At 34.3% G+C, this 19,283-nt stretch overlaps 1 pseudogene; it reads left to right on the top strand.

The window, feature by feature from the left end:
* The first annotated feature begins 7,748 nt into the window (after positions 1-7,748).
* LOC149559341 (uncharacterized) lies at positions 7,749-19,014 on the top strand (annotated as a pseudogene).
* The last annotated feature ends 269 nt before the right edge of the window (positions 19,015-19,283 follow it).

Below are 19,283 nucleotides of genomic sequence, written 5' to 3'. Positions count from 1 at the left end.
ATCTAAAAGGTCTTCATGAGACTTCCAACAAGAGCAAAGCCTTCTTTTTGAAAAATACTCTGTTTTCTATTGTCATGGATGAGTGCACCTCACTCCAGGAACACTTGAATCAGATTCAGGAAATCTGTGATCAGTTACTTTCCATCGGTCGCAAGATGGAGGAAGAGGATATTGTGGTAATCACTCTTCGGAGTTTACCAAAATACTATAGCATTTTATCGAGACCCTCAACATCAGATCTACTGGTGTTGATCTAAAGTTCACTGATCTCTGCACCCTGCTGCTTCAACAAGATCGGTGGAAACAACAGTTTGGTAGCAGCTCTAGTTCCACCTCCACTGAGCAAGCCTTTGCTGCAAAATCTTTTCAACAGAACATTGGCAACCATCAATCTTCTCAGCCTTACCAGCATCAACCTTCTGCTCAATCCTTGGATGGCTCTACGAAGCAAAATGTACAGTGTGATTACTGTCACAAGTTTGGCCATATGAAATTTGAGTGCCAGAAACGTTTGGTTGCCCAAGCAAGGCAAAATGCTTCCTAGCCAACAGCACAAGTTTTCGAGCTTCTTGATCAAGGTGAAGCTGCATTTTTCTCTTTTTGAATCTGTTTCTGTTTATTCTAGGTTTGTTGATTTTCTCCTCAAAAATCATTTCAAGTTGTCTGTAATATGCAAGGTTGCGTGAGATTCTGGGTTTTACCATTTTTTCCACAAAAACAAAGTTTTGTAATTGCAACCTATTTTGAGTCATACCACTCTTCTGGCAAAGTTTCTTGGTTTCAACATTCTGTAGATCCAGGGAGGGTCTCAATTATCCCAGAATGTTTTGACATTCGTACGTTGACCATTAAGGGAGGGTATTAAGATAATATCTTATACTTTCTATAATAGTCAACTACTTGTCTGTAGTCTGTCTTTCAGTCTAGATACTAATGTTTCCTATCCCATTCTTTTTTCTTCAATCTAGATAGGAATGTTTCCTATCCTGTCTCTAGTTTTGTTTCTAATTCCGTCTTCAGTCTACGTTGTTTCTTTTAGAAACAACGTGCTTGTAATTCTTTATAAGGAACACATTTGTTCCTCTGTTTATCAATGAATCATCTGAAAATCCGTTAATCTGCCAACTCTTCTTGAATCTTGTAACAATTACCTCATGTGCAACTATCCTCATCCGCCTATTTGTCAACACTAACCTCCAATTCACCAACATAAAAACTTGTACCCTAGGTAAAATCTTCTACATGATCATTGGAAGGCTGTAAATCAATGGTAGTTGATTTCACTTCTTTTTCAAGAACCTCTATTCGCTGATCATGATTTTCTGGAAATTCCTCGTACACATTTTTGCCTTGGACCCTTGCAAGAAGATCTTGAACCACTTCCAAATACTTTCTTTTTTCCCTACCTATCTTATTTTGCTGCTCTAGATGAAAATCTACATAATCACTGAATAGTAAATCATTTTGAATTCGGGTAGGAAGTTCTTTATACTCTCCATAAATGTCGAGAATTTTTGCTATTGGATTTAGGATTTTGGGCTGACTGTTGTTTATTTTGAGCACGCTCTTTCATGTTCTTGTCTTGATTAGGCATTTTTCCCAACTTCTATTCCGGACTCAGCTCCAACCCAAACCTTCCAATTTTCTCAAATAATGCTGTCAATAGTTGAGGGGGCACACAACATCAGTAGAGTGCTTTAGCAACCCCACAATCCAACTTTTAGATAGACATAAGTTTTCAGTGTAAGCTTTATCCTCTATTCCTCTATTCAAATATTCTAAAATTATGTCAAATAATTTGATTTGTATTAAAAGTATATCGCTGTACTGGTGATCAAAAATGTTCATCTTGCATGAGGTTCGCAGCTAGTTCCCACCTAAGGAGATTGCACAATGTTTCCAAATTGTCTGTTTTCACCGTACACATTACCGTGAAAAGTAGCTTTGCTGACCTGAGTTACTCTCAAACTCCAGGGCTCACAACTTCCTCCCTCCATCATGTGAGTAATTTTCCTATGCCTGCAACTACTTCCAAGAGACATTTATTAACCTTCAAACTTATCACTTAGCCACAACAATATTTTATCAAGCTTTTGAAGAATATGCAGACTTTACAATTGTGAATTGACAGTATTGATTTCCCAAACTACTAACTAGTAATTGCCCTGTTTAAATCTTAATATATATTCCAAAATTACTGAAAGGGCCTCCCAGTTTTTGTTTTCGTGTAACAACAGCTTTGATTTAGTATAATTTCAAAGTAATGCTGAGAATTGAGAAATGACTTTCTGATATTGTTACTACCTCCTAATGCTAGTACAACAGTCCTTAATCCACTACAACCTTTAATATTAAGTTTTGCTATGTTTATGACTGCTGCAACACCCTCACAAAGAACATGAGCCTGTATAGCAGTTTCGAGTCATGTACAACACCCCAGCTAGAAGTCCAATATGGTATGGCAATCCAACAAGTAGTTTTGCGCATGTAAAGCGGCCTTAGTTACACTGTGATGGCTTGAAATGCTCAACTCGCACAGCAGGTCAGACTTATTTGTTTCCACTTCAAACATCAAGCTCAAACTCTCAAATTGAAACTTTCCTGACAAACTACAATATTGAGAAATGAATTTCGTTGGGCAAATACGATATTTCCATAAGACTTATATAGCTCAATGGATACTTTTTTGCAAACTGTAATCTTCCTGAATCCCCATTCTATTCGTAATCTTCATTCACACATTCTCTTAATTGTTTGCTATGACCTTTCTCACTTGCTCAGTCTCCCAGGTTGCTAAGTTTTATTATTTATGTTTCTAGCCAATTCTTAACTGTACTTCATACATCACCTTAGCTGTTTTCTCAAGTTCGCCCATTGTTGGTTGTTTGATCAAACCGCATTTTATATTTTGGTGCAGTTGCTCACACTCTTCTTGTAAGCCTCTTCAATAATGTCTTCACCTTACTCTGGGTCCCACACTGCATACCAAAATGTTTATCAAATATTCCTACCCTCAGAGATGTTACGTTTCCATAATCATGCTGGTAAAGAGCCACAAATTCCCAATAATTCGTATACATGCTAAAGTTTCAATTTCTTAGAATCTATCTCTCACAAACCTGACTAATTTGTAATGGTGTGCGTTACTAAACTCTGTATCTGCTTGACACAGTTACAACATACTTGAAATTGGGACAAAAATGGTGTAATGATCTCTGCGGCTTAAATCTGAACTCCTAACTTTTCGTCAAACAATTGGCATGTAACTGGTGGATCTTTAGCATGAGTTAATTTACTATCACTTAGCTGCTCTCAAACTTGAATACCCAAGAATATTCACGTTAACAATGAAATGGAGACTTCAAAAATAAATATTACTAATGGTATAATAGCCCAAGGAGTAATATCGCTTATGGAGATAACAGCAATCAAAGTTCTGTATCTAATATTTCATTGGCAGAATACTAGTATGTGAGGGTTTACATAAACAAATATTATTGCACATATGATTTAGAGAAAATAGAACAAACCCGACTCCAAGGTGTTGCAGAATGACTAAGTTCGTTGATCAGACTACTTGAGAAATTTAGCTTATTGTATCAATTCGAATCTCAGACTTGAAAATTGAAAATGAGAACTAGGTTTTATAAACTCAATAACCTCACAGGATGGCAGGATGCACAACTCTAATGCCACTAAAATATCCCGAACTGGATATTTACTAGACTTCTCATTAGAATAGCATTCAGATAGTAAAAACATGAAAGCATATCATAAATAACTAGCAAGGTAAACCATAGGAAATAGTCTAACTAATAGTTGTCTAATTGTTTCCCCAAAATTGATATTTAGAACTTAAATCAAAGGCATATAAATTACAAACAACAGTAGAAAACCATTTGATTTTTCAATAAATATAAATGTGTCCTTTTCAGATTAATATTCAAGATTTCAAGCATGTAGAAATGTATTACAGACCCACAATGCTAAAACCAAAAAACTCTCATACAACTCCATAAACACATTATTGTATTATACAACAGCAATACAATAACCAGTCCAAAACTCAATCTTAAATACAGATTAACAGTCAGATTGGAATACTAGAATAAGAACCTTTAAGTGCAAACCCCTGAATTGATGTCTCCCAGACAATGGGTTTGCATCCACTGTCTGTTGGAACGAGGGGCTATGTCCTTATACTAGCTAAAAGCTGAAGCTTTCTGAATAACTCTCACAAGAGAGAAAACTGAAACAAAATCATAAATTAAGCATGCCCAGCAATGAGCCTCTTTCCCTTTTTTATACACAAATTGAGACTCTTCGACTTACCGTTGGCTTTTGTCTTATTTGCCTGTGACTCTTCAACTTCCCTCTGGCTTTACGTCTTATCTCTCCTTGTCCTCTCTAGCCCACTTTGAATATTAAGTTGACCTTTTATAATTAAAGTCCACGCTTTCATAGTCAAATTTAATATTATATAGATGTGTCCTTTAATATTTCTAATGTCCCAAAAGGGGACATTACAGTGGTGAGTCCTTAGTCCTTTTTGGTCTTGTTCTTTTGTTTTCTTACTGGCTCCTTTCGCCATCACTGCTTGGTACTCCTGGTGCAGGTTGTTGCCGTGTTGTAGGTCTCCACTCCCTTAGACCCTAATGGTCTCTTGTTTGACATTAATAAATTTATCTATGTTATCTTATGCAAAATTCTATAATGCTATTCTCCTCGTATGTTTGGATGTGGTCAAGGTGCATCCACTATGAATATTTGACTTTGTATAACAAGTTTAATGCCTACCACATCTTCACAAATCCATTGAGCTAACATTATTTTATGACAAAAATATTATGATTGAATCATGATACAACTAAGAGAAGATGGATAATAAAATTAAGAAAAAAACCTCGATAGAATGCTTGGTGAGGATGGCTATTTGAGACAACTAAACTATGACACCTTCTTATTTACAAAACATTAATTGTGCTGGCATGTATTCTATTAGCTAGAATAGAAAGTTTCTATTCTTAGGATCTTTTTGTAAGGAAACATCGTTTCATTCTTTTGTATATATTGACCTCTCAGTCTCTGTTAATATCAAACAAGTATTTTACCAATTACTTAATAATAATCAGGAGAAATATTGACTGTATTGAATAACGCACACTACTGAAACAATATAGAATATAGCATTAAGTTACACTAGCTAATCCCTGTCAAACAATAGCAATGGGATTGAATTGAACTCCAAAAATGGAATTTTCTTGTAGTTTTATGATTATTCAGTTATAGAATGTTTGTATCTCTCAGGAAGAAACAATAGCCATTCTATAAGTCTTTTGGAAGTGCAATCTTCACATATTGTGAAATTGATCGTATAAGGTTTGGTTTCCAAATTCACTTGTTTTGCATAATGATTGAAGACCTATTTGGCTTCAAGTCTAGGTCATGAAAGGTAGAGCTAAGGGAAAAGGTCATTTTCTAGGGCATTTCAAGCTAGATATCAATTCAGAAAATGAGACTCAATGGTTGAAATTCACAGAAGGTTTTTATTTTTTTCCATTAAACTTATAAATTCTTAAAAATTTGTATATCTAGGTTTAGACTATATTGACCAAGCTTCCAAGTAAATTCAAGTTTAGCAATCTCTACCAGGAGTAAGATTTACCAAATGAAAATCCATCCTTGAAGCTTGCTTTGAAATCTTAAATTGTAGTTACCACAGTTTGTTCCTGAAATTTTCTCAAGTGACAGAAAATTGATTTAATATCTTTTGGTCACAAAATGCACTTTTTGTGTATGTGTTTGCAAGTTTCCCCATCAGAAAGAGGACTTGTAGCTCAGTGGTAGAGAACCCCAAATTGCGCATGGGAGGCCCTAGGTTCAGGTCCTTGCTGGTCCATGAAAAATAACATGGTTACAAAAAGATCTGGTTACAAAAAGGACCATTCACTTGGTTGTAGGGCACCCTAACATGCACATGAGAAGTCCTAGGATCAATTGCTAGTTGGTCTTTGAAAAGTAACATGTTAGTCCCCTTTTTCTGTTAGGTATTATATATATGTGAGGTTACATAGTTTTAACAACAAAATGTGTTTTTCAGAGTGAATGGACCAGCTAAACCTAAAAGCTTCTTTGTAATGGAAGATTGCTTCAATGAGGTTTTCAAACTTGAAGTTCAGACTATTTTTGTTTCTACAGTATGTTAAAGGTCACTGAGGGTTTATATTTAATTATTCACTTCCTAATTCTTGACTACATTGATTATAAAATATTCTCATTTTTTTTATAGGGATTGTGCTAAGGTGTATGAACGGAATGGAAAGTGGGCAGCTGCTGCTCTAGCCTACCAATGGACAGGATTCGCATGTATGCATGTTGTGATGGCCAAGAATCTGTATTTAAGCAGACATAGACAAGAACTTAAATCAGCTATTGTTATGCTTCTGACAGGTTAGTTTTTGTTTACACTTTTAAGAATTTAACATTGTATTCATTTGTAATTTTGTTGATTTAAAAAATTTTATTTGTAATTTCCATGGCTGAGAGGACCGCATTGGGGATTTCTATGCTATGGAAGGGTGAACGCTTATTTGTTCTAGACATACTCTGTTATTGTGTCAGACGCTATCCATATTCAATGTTATGCAAGATAATGGAATTGACAGGCTAACCGTAAAACATGAAGGTACAGGTGAAGGAAAGCATTGTCATCATAATATAATTTCAGCTGATATGCATTTATCTATAGGTATCTACTAAGAACTTTGTACTGTCTAGGTAGGGTTATTTAGTATTTTATATAGATTTTTTCATTCAAAATATATTTGAAGAGTTCAAGTTTTTAACACTTGTCTCCTAAAGCCCTTTTCTTAAGCTGTCCTCAACCTAGGTTTTGGTTAAAAATCATTGATCTATAGTATAATAAGCGATCATTTCAGAGGGTTTAGTTGTAAGCATCTTCCATTCTTACACACTTGCCATACATATCAACTAAGGAATTTCCAACAAAGACATTTGTGTCCACCCCGGTTACTATAATATAACCATGAAGACTCCTACCCATTTGCAGATCTCGATCGTTAGTCATTTCCTCGAGAAGAAAGAAAACATCGAAAAATAGAACTACATAAATGTTAAAATTAACAAAATTATGGAGTGCTATAGAAGTTCAGAAATGTAGATGTTTAAAAATAGAAAAAACTAGAAGTTCCAAAATAATGCCACTAAAAGAAAAGACATTATATCAATATTTGATAGCCATCATCATTGTGTAAGCTGTTAAGTTTCAAATATTAGCCGCTGTAAATATCTGCTTGATTTTTTTGGATTTTTCCTGCGAGTTTAAGACCATCTGATAAACAGAATAGAAAGAGCTGATTTATATTGCAATAAATACAATACATTGACAGCAAATATAAAGGACATGCTTGCAATATTCACTTTTAAAATCAAGTTCAAATTGAAAGTGCAATATAAAGACAAAAGTGAAGATATCCAGATGGATAAGTCTGATCATAAACACAAATACAACATACCCATATGGATGGAATGAACATAAATGACTGCAGTAATAATAATCAGCATGTATAAGCTCCATCAACCCTAGGTTCTTCACTAAAATGCTTCAAATGGTATGGTTGGGTCTAGATCTGTCAAACAATAACTATGATCTTTAGTGAATGCAGGTATTGGCTCCTTAAACCCCAATGGTTGCTCTAGAATCTTCATGTTGACCCTCAAGAAGTGATATGGCTGGGTGGAAACGGTTTGGCTAGCAAGGAAGGAGTTACAACCAGAAAAATAGAAGTTTAATCCTTCTCAGTCTTCTGCGAAGTTCTTAGCGAATTTGATATCCAATAAGCTTTGCAAATCTAAAAACCTAAATTCCAATACTACCCAAATGTGACCTTAAAATAAAATCATGAGATTATACTCCATATTGTATCTTTAAAATCAATATAGCTTTTCATAAGTAGTCATGGGAAATTTGACTGCCTTATTTTGTTTTTTTGTCTGACCAGGCCTGGGATGAATCACTGTAATGTCCCAGAAGAGGAAACAACAGAGGCGGTAGAGCGTCAAAATGCAATTTCACAAGCACAGATACCTTCAGAAACAACTCAGGGAGAGGATCAACTTCCAGCTTCTCTCTCAACAGCTATGCTTGATCCTAAATCATCAAACCAGATATGGCCAAGGTCTTTACAGTCAAGTATAAAGATTGTCAGTAATAAGAAAGGTTTAGTTCAAAGAAGTATGCCAAATGTTTCAGGCACTGTTAAGTTCTCAAATTCTTTTTTTGGGAAGGACTATTACTTACCTGTAAAAAATAGAATTGACCAATACAAGAGTTTTATGGAGCAAGAAGAAAGTGCTGTAAGTTTTTCACAGTGTAAAGATGGAGGGAAGTCAAATGGTGTAATCAAGCAGAGAAATAAAATTAAAGATACGGCGATACTAAAAGAGACATCTGGAGGTGAAGGTAATGTTCTTTTTAGCTCCTGTTCAAATGAACTATGTTGTCTTTACAGATTTAAAATATCTGTTGTTTATGAATGGTAATGGAACTAATATCAAGCTTTAAATATGCGAGGCACAATAAGCCAATGCATATTTCTTGACCAGTGCAGGATGCAGCTAACTCTCATAATGCATCATATAGATTCTTTGCATTTGTCATTATTATATTTTGTTCTAGACATTGAAAGAAAATTCCCGAGACTATTATAAAAATTATAGATTGACATTTAAGACCTGCACAGGTAACTTCAAGAAGAAGTTAATAACGCTTTCAATGTTTTAATTGTTTCTTTCTTCTTTGAGGTTAGCCTGTTACCTCCATTACATAATTTCCTATAACATTTTACTTTTGTATCGAATTTGAAGTCAATATGCATAGTGTTCTGGAATGAGGATGTCTGTGCTGAAATTTTATTTTTAGTTGTAAATGTTTATGTTGCTTACTCAATATTATTCCAATTAATTTAATGTTAACTTGAGACTATCTGAGACTATCTGAAACAGATATACACCTCAATTAAATCTAACAGCAAAGTTTGAGAAGGCAGAAGAAAACAGTTGCATAACCATTATGAACAGTATTGTACCCTAGGATGAGATTTCCAGTGATTGTATCTAACAGAAGAAATATTTGCATGTAGAACCCAAATTTGAAATAGCAAACAAGAACTTACAACAATAAGTGATTTGTGACACAGAGATGCATTGTACATTGGAAGCCAAGGGCAAAGGATAGCCTGTAATAGTCTTGTCCGATGAGGTGCATACACATTTATTTACTTAAAGAAGGCTAGTACAAATAAAAAGCTTTATTAAATAAAAAGTGACTTTTACATTGTAGTGCTTGAATATTTGTGAATTTTTCATGTAAATTTTTAAGATAAAATTTGGAGGGGTTCTATACCTAGTCTCACCCAAGCAAACACAAAAATGGAGTGTCCCCTTTTGGGTTTTTCCTAAATCTTGCTCTGAAATGTTAAGTTCATTTAAAACAAGAAACTTATCCATAGTTAAGATTATACCTCTACCAATAAAATGTCATTATCAAGTCTGGTTTAGATCTTGCAATCATGTTATACAATGTTTAAAATATAATTCATAAGGCAAGTTATTTCTATAAGGGTTAGGGATCCGATAAACATAAGTGCATATATATCAATAATTATCTTAACCTATTTAGATAAATTGTGCCTGAGCTTTGAAATTTTAGAACCAAGCCATCAGTTGTTCCAACTCCCATAAATAATCATGGTAGGTTTTGGAGAGCAAATCCACAAACAGTGCCTGGAAACTTATTCAACCAAATTTAGCCTAAGGGCATGCAACATCCAACTAAGAAAAATTATCCCTTGGTCCTGTTAAGGTTCAGTTGGGCTTGAATACAGTTCATAATTGCTACAGAGTACCATAGTTTCTACAACAGTGAAATTTGGGAACACTTCATTGTTTCCCTTGGCTTCCCCAAACATGCTTAATAGGCTCAAATTGAAAAATATTAAATTGGAGATCTGTGTTTCTAAAGCTAGCCAGAGAAATTTTTCAATTAAGTGAAAGTGTTATTATTATGAGGTATTCAGACTTGAAGATTCTATTTAATCCAATGCTCTACATGTAATTATAGAATTAGACTTTGTGTGTGTGTGTGTGTCTATATATATTGTCATTACAAAATATAGAAAAAATTGATCATGATTGTCAGTGCGCATATAAAATATCAATGTAGGGATGGGCATGCTCTGAAGACTATAATTATACCTGCAATTTTGCCTTTCAATTATCATCCATGTAACTACTATCTTGTAGTGGTGTGTGATAGGACATAGATGTTAGTAAATCACTGCTGAAGTAACTTGGCATATTTGACAGTTGCAACTAACAAAAACTCTGAAATGCATATATCATTAGTTTGTTATAAAATCCTGGCGGTTGTTTGATCTAGCTAAAGTATTCAGTCTGTTCAATCAGAATGCTTCACAGGCACATCTTATATGAATGTTTGCCTCTATTATCTTCAGATCTTCTCTGGCTTATCAATCATTTTATGGTTAAACCATGTTTGAATTTTAGTAGGTTAATTGCATAAATTATAACTTTGGTCCTTGGACCACCTGGGTTATAGATTGTTCAAGTTAGATTTGTAGATGGAAGGTGTACACTTCTGCATGGCACATGTTGTTGCAAGTTACTGAATGTAATAATTGTTTTGAAAGCCAATCTTCAGACACCAAAAACAATTCTTACAGATGGGACGTATATAGGGTGAAACTAACTTACTATGTCAATGTTTCTGCAAGAAATGATACTGTGTTATCATGATCTGTTTCTATAGATAATTATGAGTTTGAAACTTTGATATGAATCTGCATTTATAGGCATGAAATAAAAATAATTGTTTTCCAACAGTTTTAGAATATAGATGGTTATTTTCATATAGTGTTTTTCCTTTTGTAGATAGATCATTTAGTGATTAGTGAGTTTCTTGTCATTGTTTTTGGATGTAATTGTTTCAGTTTTTGGTTGCCTCGTGACAGCCCATGAGCCTGAAGTAAATCGTGCACACACTTTAAATGTTAAGCGTAAGATGGATAGCGAATTAAAGGAGTGCACGTCTGCAAAAAAAATGAAGGCGAAAAACCATCCAAGTAACAACTGCAAATTCTCTGAAAGCATCATCCAATAATTGTCATGTATTGGAAATTATTTTTCTAGTAGAAAAGATTACATAACCTTTTTTTGTTATTCCATGGCAGTGCATGATGCCAAAGGGGTTGATTTTTTACCTCTGAAATCAAAGAAAATAGGTAACAGATTCAAAATTGTAACAAATGCTGCATTAACCAAAGAAAATGGTGTAGAAAGTTTGAATGGAGAAAGTAAAGTTGAGGATCAGCAGCAGGTAACCAAGAAAAGGAAATTCATGGAGCAGAAGAAAGGAAAGGCAACCCATCAAGGGGTGGTAGAAACAAATTGCATGGTGGATTTTGAAATAGGGAAGGAGGAAGGCCAACCTAAGCGAAAAAGAGTAAAACCTTTAAAGACAGAATCTATTCAGCCTCATGCAAGCAAAGGAAATAAAGATGAACAAGAGCAAAAAGTGAAAACTGTTTCATCAAATCTAGAATGCATTCTTCATGAGATAGCAGAACATAGCAACCAACAGTCAAAGGAGCATGGATTAATGTAGATGTTTTCTGATCATAATAAACCTTTGAAAAAGGAATCATCTTGTTGGCCTCCATTTGTATCTTCTACATCCAATTCATCTAAGCTTTCATGCTATACTAAATCTCTTCGCACTAGACCTGAAAGACAAGGATCTGCATTCGAGTGCTCTGTTTCATCATTGCCTGTTATGATTGTACAAGCTGAAAAACCTTCAATTTTTTAACACACTAATGCAAGAAATTTTGACTTGATAGATTTTTGTAATTCGAGGAACCCTAGTCCAAAAGCAGGCATAACTGGCGATTCTCTAAGTGACTGTTCTGGGTTTATAATGGGTGCTAAAGACTTGTGTAAATCATCAGGAACAAGTGGGAAGCCCAGTCTGGATACATTGTTTTTTAATGGCAACCAACTGGAAGGATTGTTGATTGATGCTTCTAGAGGTGAATCTTCTGTAGTTCGTAAACAATCAGACACATCTTGTAAGGGGACTTCAGGCTCCCAAGTAAAATCTTCAGAGTGGAAAGGATTTGTAGAAAGGGATGTTGAGGGAGCACTTGTAAGTTCAAATAGGGAACATAAGTCATATATGGCAAATGCAGCTTTAGAAGAAGGCAAGGATTTGGAACAGAAAGCAGATAGGATTAAGGTTTGTTTTTTTTTCATGTAAATTACCCATACACTTCATTCTTTGAATTTGACCAAAATTCGTTAGGATTTTTGTGTGATCTGTGATGTGTGAATTAAAGTCTTTTTGGTTGGTTAATTCTTTGTTATTGTATGATCTAGAGAAATGGAGGCGATGAACTTGAAGCTGTTGGTTTCTATTTCCGTGCATCTTTAAAATTTCTACAAAGTGCTTCAATTTTAGAACCGCCTTTGAGTTCTGAAAGTGTGAGGCACTGGGGAAATAAATCTATGCCTTTGTTCACATACTCTGCTAGGCTTTCTGAGTAAGTTCCTTTTAGTTGCATTTAAATTTTAATGGTTGGAGTTGATCGAGCAAATTCACAGATTATATGCATTCTAAAATTGTAAATTTTAAAAAAATGGTTTGGGCTAATTGTTTAGTTAAATGGACAGAGCTTCTAAACAGAGAACCTTTAATATCTGATAAGTTGTCTTCAACTGTAGTAGGAACACCTTTGATATCAATTCAGAAAATGAGACTCAATGGTTGAAATTCACAGAAGGTTTTTATTTTTTTCCATTGAACTTATAAATTCTTAAAAATTTGTATATCTAGGTTTAGACTATATTGACCAAGCTTCCATGTAAATTCAAGTTTAGCAATCTCTACCAGGAGTAAGATTTACCAAATGAAAATCCATCCTTGAAGCTTGCTTTGAAGTCTTAAATTGTAGTTACCACAGTTTGTTCCTGAAATTTTCTCAAGTGACAGAAAATTGATTTAATATCTTTTGGTCACAAAATGCACTTTTTGTGTATGTGTCTGCAAGTTTCCCCATCAGAAAGAGGACTTGTAGCTCAGTGGTAGAGAACCCCAAATTGCGCATGGGAGGCCCTAGGTTCAGGTCCTTGCTAGTCCATGAAAAATACCATGGTTATAAAAAGCTCTAGTTACAAAAAGGACCGTTCACTTGGTTGTAGGGCACCCTAACATGCACATGAGAAGTCATAGGGTCAATTACTAGTTGGTCTTTGAAAAGTAACATGTTAGTCCCCTTTTTCTGTTAGCTATTATATATATGTGAGGTTACATAGTTTTAACAACAAAATGTGTTTTTCAGAGTGAATGGACCAGCTAAACCTAAAAGCTTAAAAATTTAAGGACATTAAAGCTTCTTTGTAATGGAAGATTGCTTCAATGAGCTTTTCAAACTTGAAGTTCAGACTATTTTTGTTTCTACAGTATGTTAAAGGTCACTGAGGGTTTATATTTAATTATTCACTTCCTAATTCTTGACTACATTGATTATAAAATATTCTCATTTTTTTTATAGGGATTGTGCTAAGGTGTATGAATGGAATGGAAAGTGGGCAGCTGCTGCTCTAGCCTACCAATGCACAGGATTCACATGCATGCATGTTGTGATGGCCAAGAATCTGTATTTAAGCAAACATAGACAAGAACTTAAATCAGCTGTTGTTATGTTTCCGACAGGTTAGTTTTGGTTTACACTTTTAAGAATTTAACATTGTATTCATTTGTAATTTTGTTGATTTAAAAAATTTTATTTGCAATTGCCATGGCTGAGAGGACCCCATTGGGGATTTCTATGCTATGGAAGGGTGAACGCTTATTTGTTCTAGACATACTCTGTTATTGTGTCAGACGTTACCCATATTCAATGTTATGCAAGATAATGGAATTGACAGTCTAACCGTAAAACATGAAGGTACAGGTGAAGGAAAGCATTGTCATCATAATATAATTTCAGCTGATATGCATTTATCTATAGGTATCTACTAAGAACTTCGTACTATCTAGGTAGGGTTATTTAGTATTTTATATAGATTTTTTCATTCAAAATATATTTGAAGAGTTCAAGTTTTTAACACTTGTCTCCTGAAGCCCTTTTCTTAAGCTGTCCTCAACCTAGGTTTTGGTTAAAAATCATTGATCTATAGTATAATAAGCGATCATTTCAGAGGGTTTAGTTGTAAGCATCTTCCATTCTTACACACTTGCCATACATATCAACTAAGGAATTTCCAACAAAGACATTTGTGTCCACCCCGGTTACTATAATATAACCATGAAGACTCCTACCCATTTGCAGATCTCGATCGTTAGTCATTTCCTCGAGAAGAAAGCAAACATTGAAAAATAGAACTACATAAATGTTAAAATTAACAAAATTATGGAGTGCTATAGAAGTTCAAAAATGTAGATGTTTAAAAATAGAAAAAACTAGAAGTTCCAAAATAATGCCACTAAAAGAAAAGACATTATATCAATATTTGATAGCCATCATCATTGTGTAAGCTGTTAAGTTTCAAATATTAGCCGCTGTAAATATCTGCTTGATTTTTTTGGATTTTGCCTGCGAGTTTAAGACCATCTGATAAACAGAATAGAAAGAGCTGATTTATATTGCAATAAATACAATACTTTGACAGCAAATATAAAGGAAATGGTTGCAATATTCACTTTTAAAATCAAGTTCAAATTGAAAGTGCAATATAAAGACAAAAGTGAAGATATCCAGATGGATAAGTCTGATCATAAACACAAATACAACATACCCATTTGCTGGGAATGAACATAAATGACTGCAGTAATAATAATCAGCATGTATAAGCTCCATCAACCCTAGGTTCTTCACTAAAATGCTTCAAATGGTAAGGTTGGGTCTACATCTGTCAAACAACAACTATGATCTTTAGTGAATGCAAGTATTGGCTCCTTAAACCCTAATGGCTGCTCTAGAATCTTCATGTTGACCCTCAAGAAGTGATATGGCTGGGTGGAAACGGTTTGGCCAGCAAGGAAGGAGTTACAACCAGAAAAATAGAAGTTTAATCCTTCTCAGTCTTCTGCGAAGTTCTTAGTGAATTTGATATCCAATAAGCTTTGCAAATCTAAAAACCTAAATTCCAATACTACCCAAATGTGACCTTAAAATAAAATCATGAGATTATACTCCATATCGTATCTTTCAACAAGATGAAGAATGTTGCGAACTAGGGTTTTTGGTCTGGAAAACCAACGAAAAAGAAGTAATTTTCAGTAAATAGAAGCAATATCAAAATCTTTTTTAACATCCCTGTAATATTCTCGTTCCTTGCGTAAGGATTTCTGCTCGTTTGACCAAATTACCAACTGATGGAGACGAATTGTAGTGGCCATATAATTCAAGAAGATGGTGTACGGTTCAAAACATGTATCACACCGAACTGGGAGGGGAAAACAAAGGTCATACGGTATAATGGAGCTGGCCGTACAATATCTTGGAGCTGACCATATGGATGGTATAGGGAAGGATGTATGGTATGCAAAGGCAGGTTGTACGGTGGAGGTGTGGAGTTCGTACAATAGGAGTATGGAGATGTAGTCATAGGGTGAAGGGGTGTGGAGCTGGTTGTGTTGTGCAAGGCCGTAAGGTGTAGGGAGGAGGTCGTACAGTGCAGGAAGCAACTGTGTGGGATATGGAAAGAGGCTATGTGGTGATGTATGGTGGAGGCAATGGTTATGGAAAGTGTACGGATGGTATAGTGTCGTGTGGGATGTAAGGTATTATAGGTTGCGCCAATGATTGGGATTGTGCTCAGAGTTGGCGTACAAATGATTGCATTCGTTAGAGACACCAAACAATGCTAGTACAAGTATTGAAAACCAAATCATAGATTGATGCAGATATGAGTATTTGCAAATAAAGATAGTGCACATAGAGAAACAATATTAGCACTTTAGAATTTCCAAATACAATGATAGATAAAATGCCGCTCCGATTTGCCAGATCCAAGAAAAACCATACAAACAGAATAGGGTGAGGGTTGAATCCCACTTAAGTCAGAAGAGCCAAGTAGAGAAGATCTTTCACTCTTGAAATGACAAACAACAAAGAAATCCCAATAGGAATTCGCTGTACAGAAATAATAAACCAAATTGCATACCTACTACTACCTACATGTTGTGCTTAAATACTTGTCGGGGAAACCTTTCCGAGGGTGTACAAAGATAGCTGATGGCCACACCTACCTACAGACGCAATTAAATAAAAAATGGGTCTGAGATATACTAAATCAATCGGAATCACAAATACAAATATTATTAACTTGTGCCCCATATTAATAAATTAAAGTAACTAATTAAAGGTCCTTTTGTTATATTATTTAAGTTTTTGGGACCAGTTAATTAATTAATTAAATTAAATTATTACATTCAAATTTGGGGACATGACAATCCCTAAATGAGAGTCCTATTCCTTCTTTTGTAGCTTTTCCGCTGCTTTTTCAAGAAAAGGAAACACTTTTTGCTTTTTTGCTATCTTTTTGAGAATATTTCTCATGCTTCTTCACTATTTTTCTTGGAATAGCTTTTCTTTTTCATTGTTCTAAAAAATAGCTTAATTTTTTCACTATTTTTCAGGAATATTTTGTTCGCTTTTATTTAATAAGAAGCACTTCCATTTCCAATCTCCCATTGGAGCAATAAATAATAAAGGCCCATTCATTAAAATAAATCATCTTCAATTTAATGTTTGGCCTCTATAGTCCCTTCATTAAGTAAATAAATAAAAATAACGATAAATTTAATATATAATATTTAATTTAACTCTATTAACATATAATTTATCATCATTTAGTGTAAACTCCTTGGCCTATATCAAAGTTGGGATGATCATCAAAATTGGACCTACCATCAATACTAAAAATAGCAAGTATGCCAACTCTGTTGGAGCTGATAACTAACTTACTAAAAATAGTAGGCATGAGAGAGTTAACCCAAAAGGCTATAGAAAGAAATTTTATGCTCATTCAAATGTCTAAATATGACATCCCACCTAATACTGCTTCCAAGATTTCCTGATCCTAATCATTAGCGCTTGGGAATCGGCTAAATAACCTAATGATGCCACCATGTTGAACTAGCTTAGGAAGGGGACATTACAGCCACCTAGAAAATGCAGGTGGGAACTTGGATGGGAATGCCATTATTTGGAAGCATGATACTATGTCGTTCAAAGGTTAGGAATATTAATAATTATCAGTCAATCGATAATAGTTCACTGGACAAACATCTTACTCCTGATCATTAGTTTAGTTGGTGATCATTTTAGAGTATTTAAACAATCATGTGTTTTGATGGTTACATCTAGTCATTCCATTGAGAACAAAGAAAATAATAAATATCAAAAAGTAAAACTAGTTAAATGTTTAAATGAACAAAAAGTATGGAGTTCTATACAACCTAAAAAATTAAAAATTAAAAATAGAAAAAACTATAACTACTGATGAAAATTTCACTGAAAGCAAAGACATATTATATTGGTATTTGATAGTCATCATTATAATGCAAGCTGTTAAATTTTTAATAATAGCCACCTAGAAAAAGCTAATGAGAACTAGGATAAGAATGGCCTTATTTAAAAACATGATAAGGTGCCACTCAGTGATTGGCAATATTAGAATCAATCAATAAAACTTCAGTGGAAAAACATCTTAGTCCTTTTTATTGTTTCTCTCCTTACTAATACCTTGCTGGGAGCTGAGAATATTTTATACTAGAAAAATCTGTACAATTAAATGCAAAACGTAAAAACAACCTCAAGTCCTATTGTATATCTTTAGTGCTTTTAGCCCTTGCCAACAAAATATCGACAGTTAGGAAGATAACCAATGTGATTTATACATAAAAGAATAAGAAACTTCTGTAGGAAGATCTTGATTTCTAAGAGAGATTTGAAGAAACTTCATCTGAAGTCTCTTGACTTCTGGAGACATATTACTGTGATACGGAGAAATTTCTTATGCTCTCATCCGTGTAACTCCCTCAGTTATGTCAACTGTTTAACTACCCAAGTTTCCCAACAACAAATTCTAACTAATTAAAGAAGATACTGCAAAACTAGATTTTCAGTGAATTTTGTGGATTTTAGGCATCAGAATTCTTCATTTGTCCATTATATGGTTGAAATTCCAAACTTTTTGTATGACAATTCTAAGATCAGTATTTTCTGTAATGGATAGTATGTGCAGACGGAGACACATCTAATGCCCAGGGTAGTTGTTGATTGTCATTGTAGTAAAATGTAGTAATGTATACTGAGTTGTGTGAACTTATTATGATTTATAATTAGCATATTTACTAGTATTTAAACTTTTGTTTGTGCAGGTGAATCTCCTTGTTCATCAGCGTCTGATGTTGACAACTTGAATTGCCATGCATTAACAGTAGCGAATCAACAAAAACGAGTTGCATCTCTAAATGCATCAGGAAATTATGTGATTGATACACAACACTACCAACACTATAACCATTTGTTACAATTTGTAAGTTGAAAATTGCCTTGGGGCATTTGGTAGATGATACATGTTGTTCTAGAATATGAAATTGCACTGTGACATTGATCCATGTAATTTAGCTTTGCTTTATCCTCTGCACATTTTTTTGTACTTATTTCTCAGTCTCTATTAGTTAAAGCATGTAAGAGAATATTTTTATACTTGCAGGTTGATGATGCTAGTGCATCATTTGCAGCTTTTGCAAAAGCAGGTAGTGCTTTGGATGCTGCTAGTGATTCAAGTTATAGAGAACATGAAATATCTGTGGTGAAAAAGGCTATCAATATGAACTTTCATAATCTTGATGGACTGCTCAGTCTTGTAATCCCTCTCATGGAATCTGCATCTTTATGTTGACATCTATTATGGCTTCAACAACAATTTTTGCAGAAATAAGGAGGTAATAAGGATTATGGAGCAATATGCATGAAATTATTTCTACCATTTACTTACATGAATAGGTTGTGTATGAGTTACGACTAGTGTAAATTATGTAAATTACTATGTTATCTTGCTTGAAGAATCAGAAATGTGCAAGTAGGCAGGATTTGAACTGTGAACGAAAAATGCATGTATCCTGAAGCTATTTGTAAGAGATTTCATGTGATGTTCTTGATATAAAATAT

Source organism: Cupressus sempervirens, chromosome 5, assembly GCF_028749045.1.
Source record: "Cupressus sempervirens isolate cs-2001-9-10 chromosome 5, ASM2874904v1, whole genome shotgun sequence".
NCBI lineage: Eukaryota > Viridiplantae > Streptophyta > Pinopsida > Cupressales > Cupressaceae > Cupressus > Cupressus sempervirens.
Note: the sequence above shows the minus strand (reverse complement) of the source record. Positions and strands in the feature narration are given on the sequence as shown.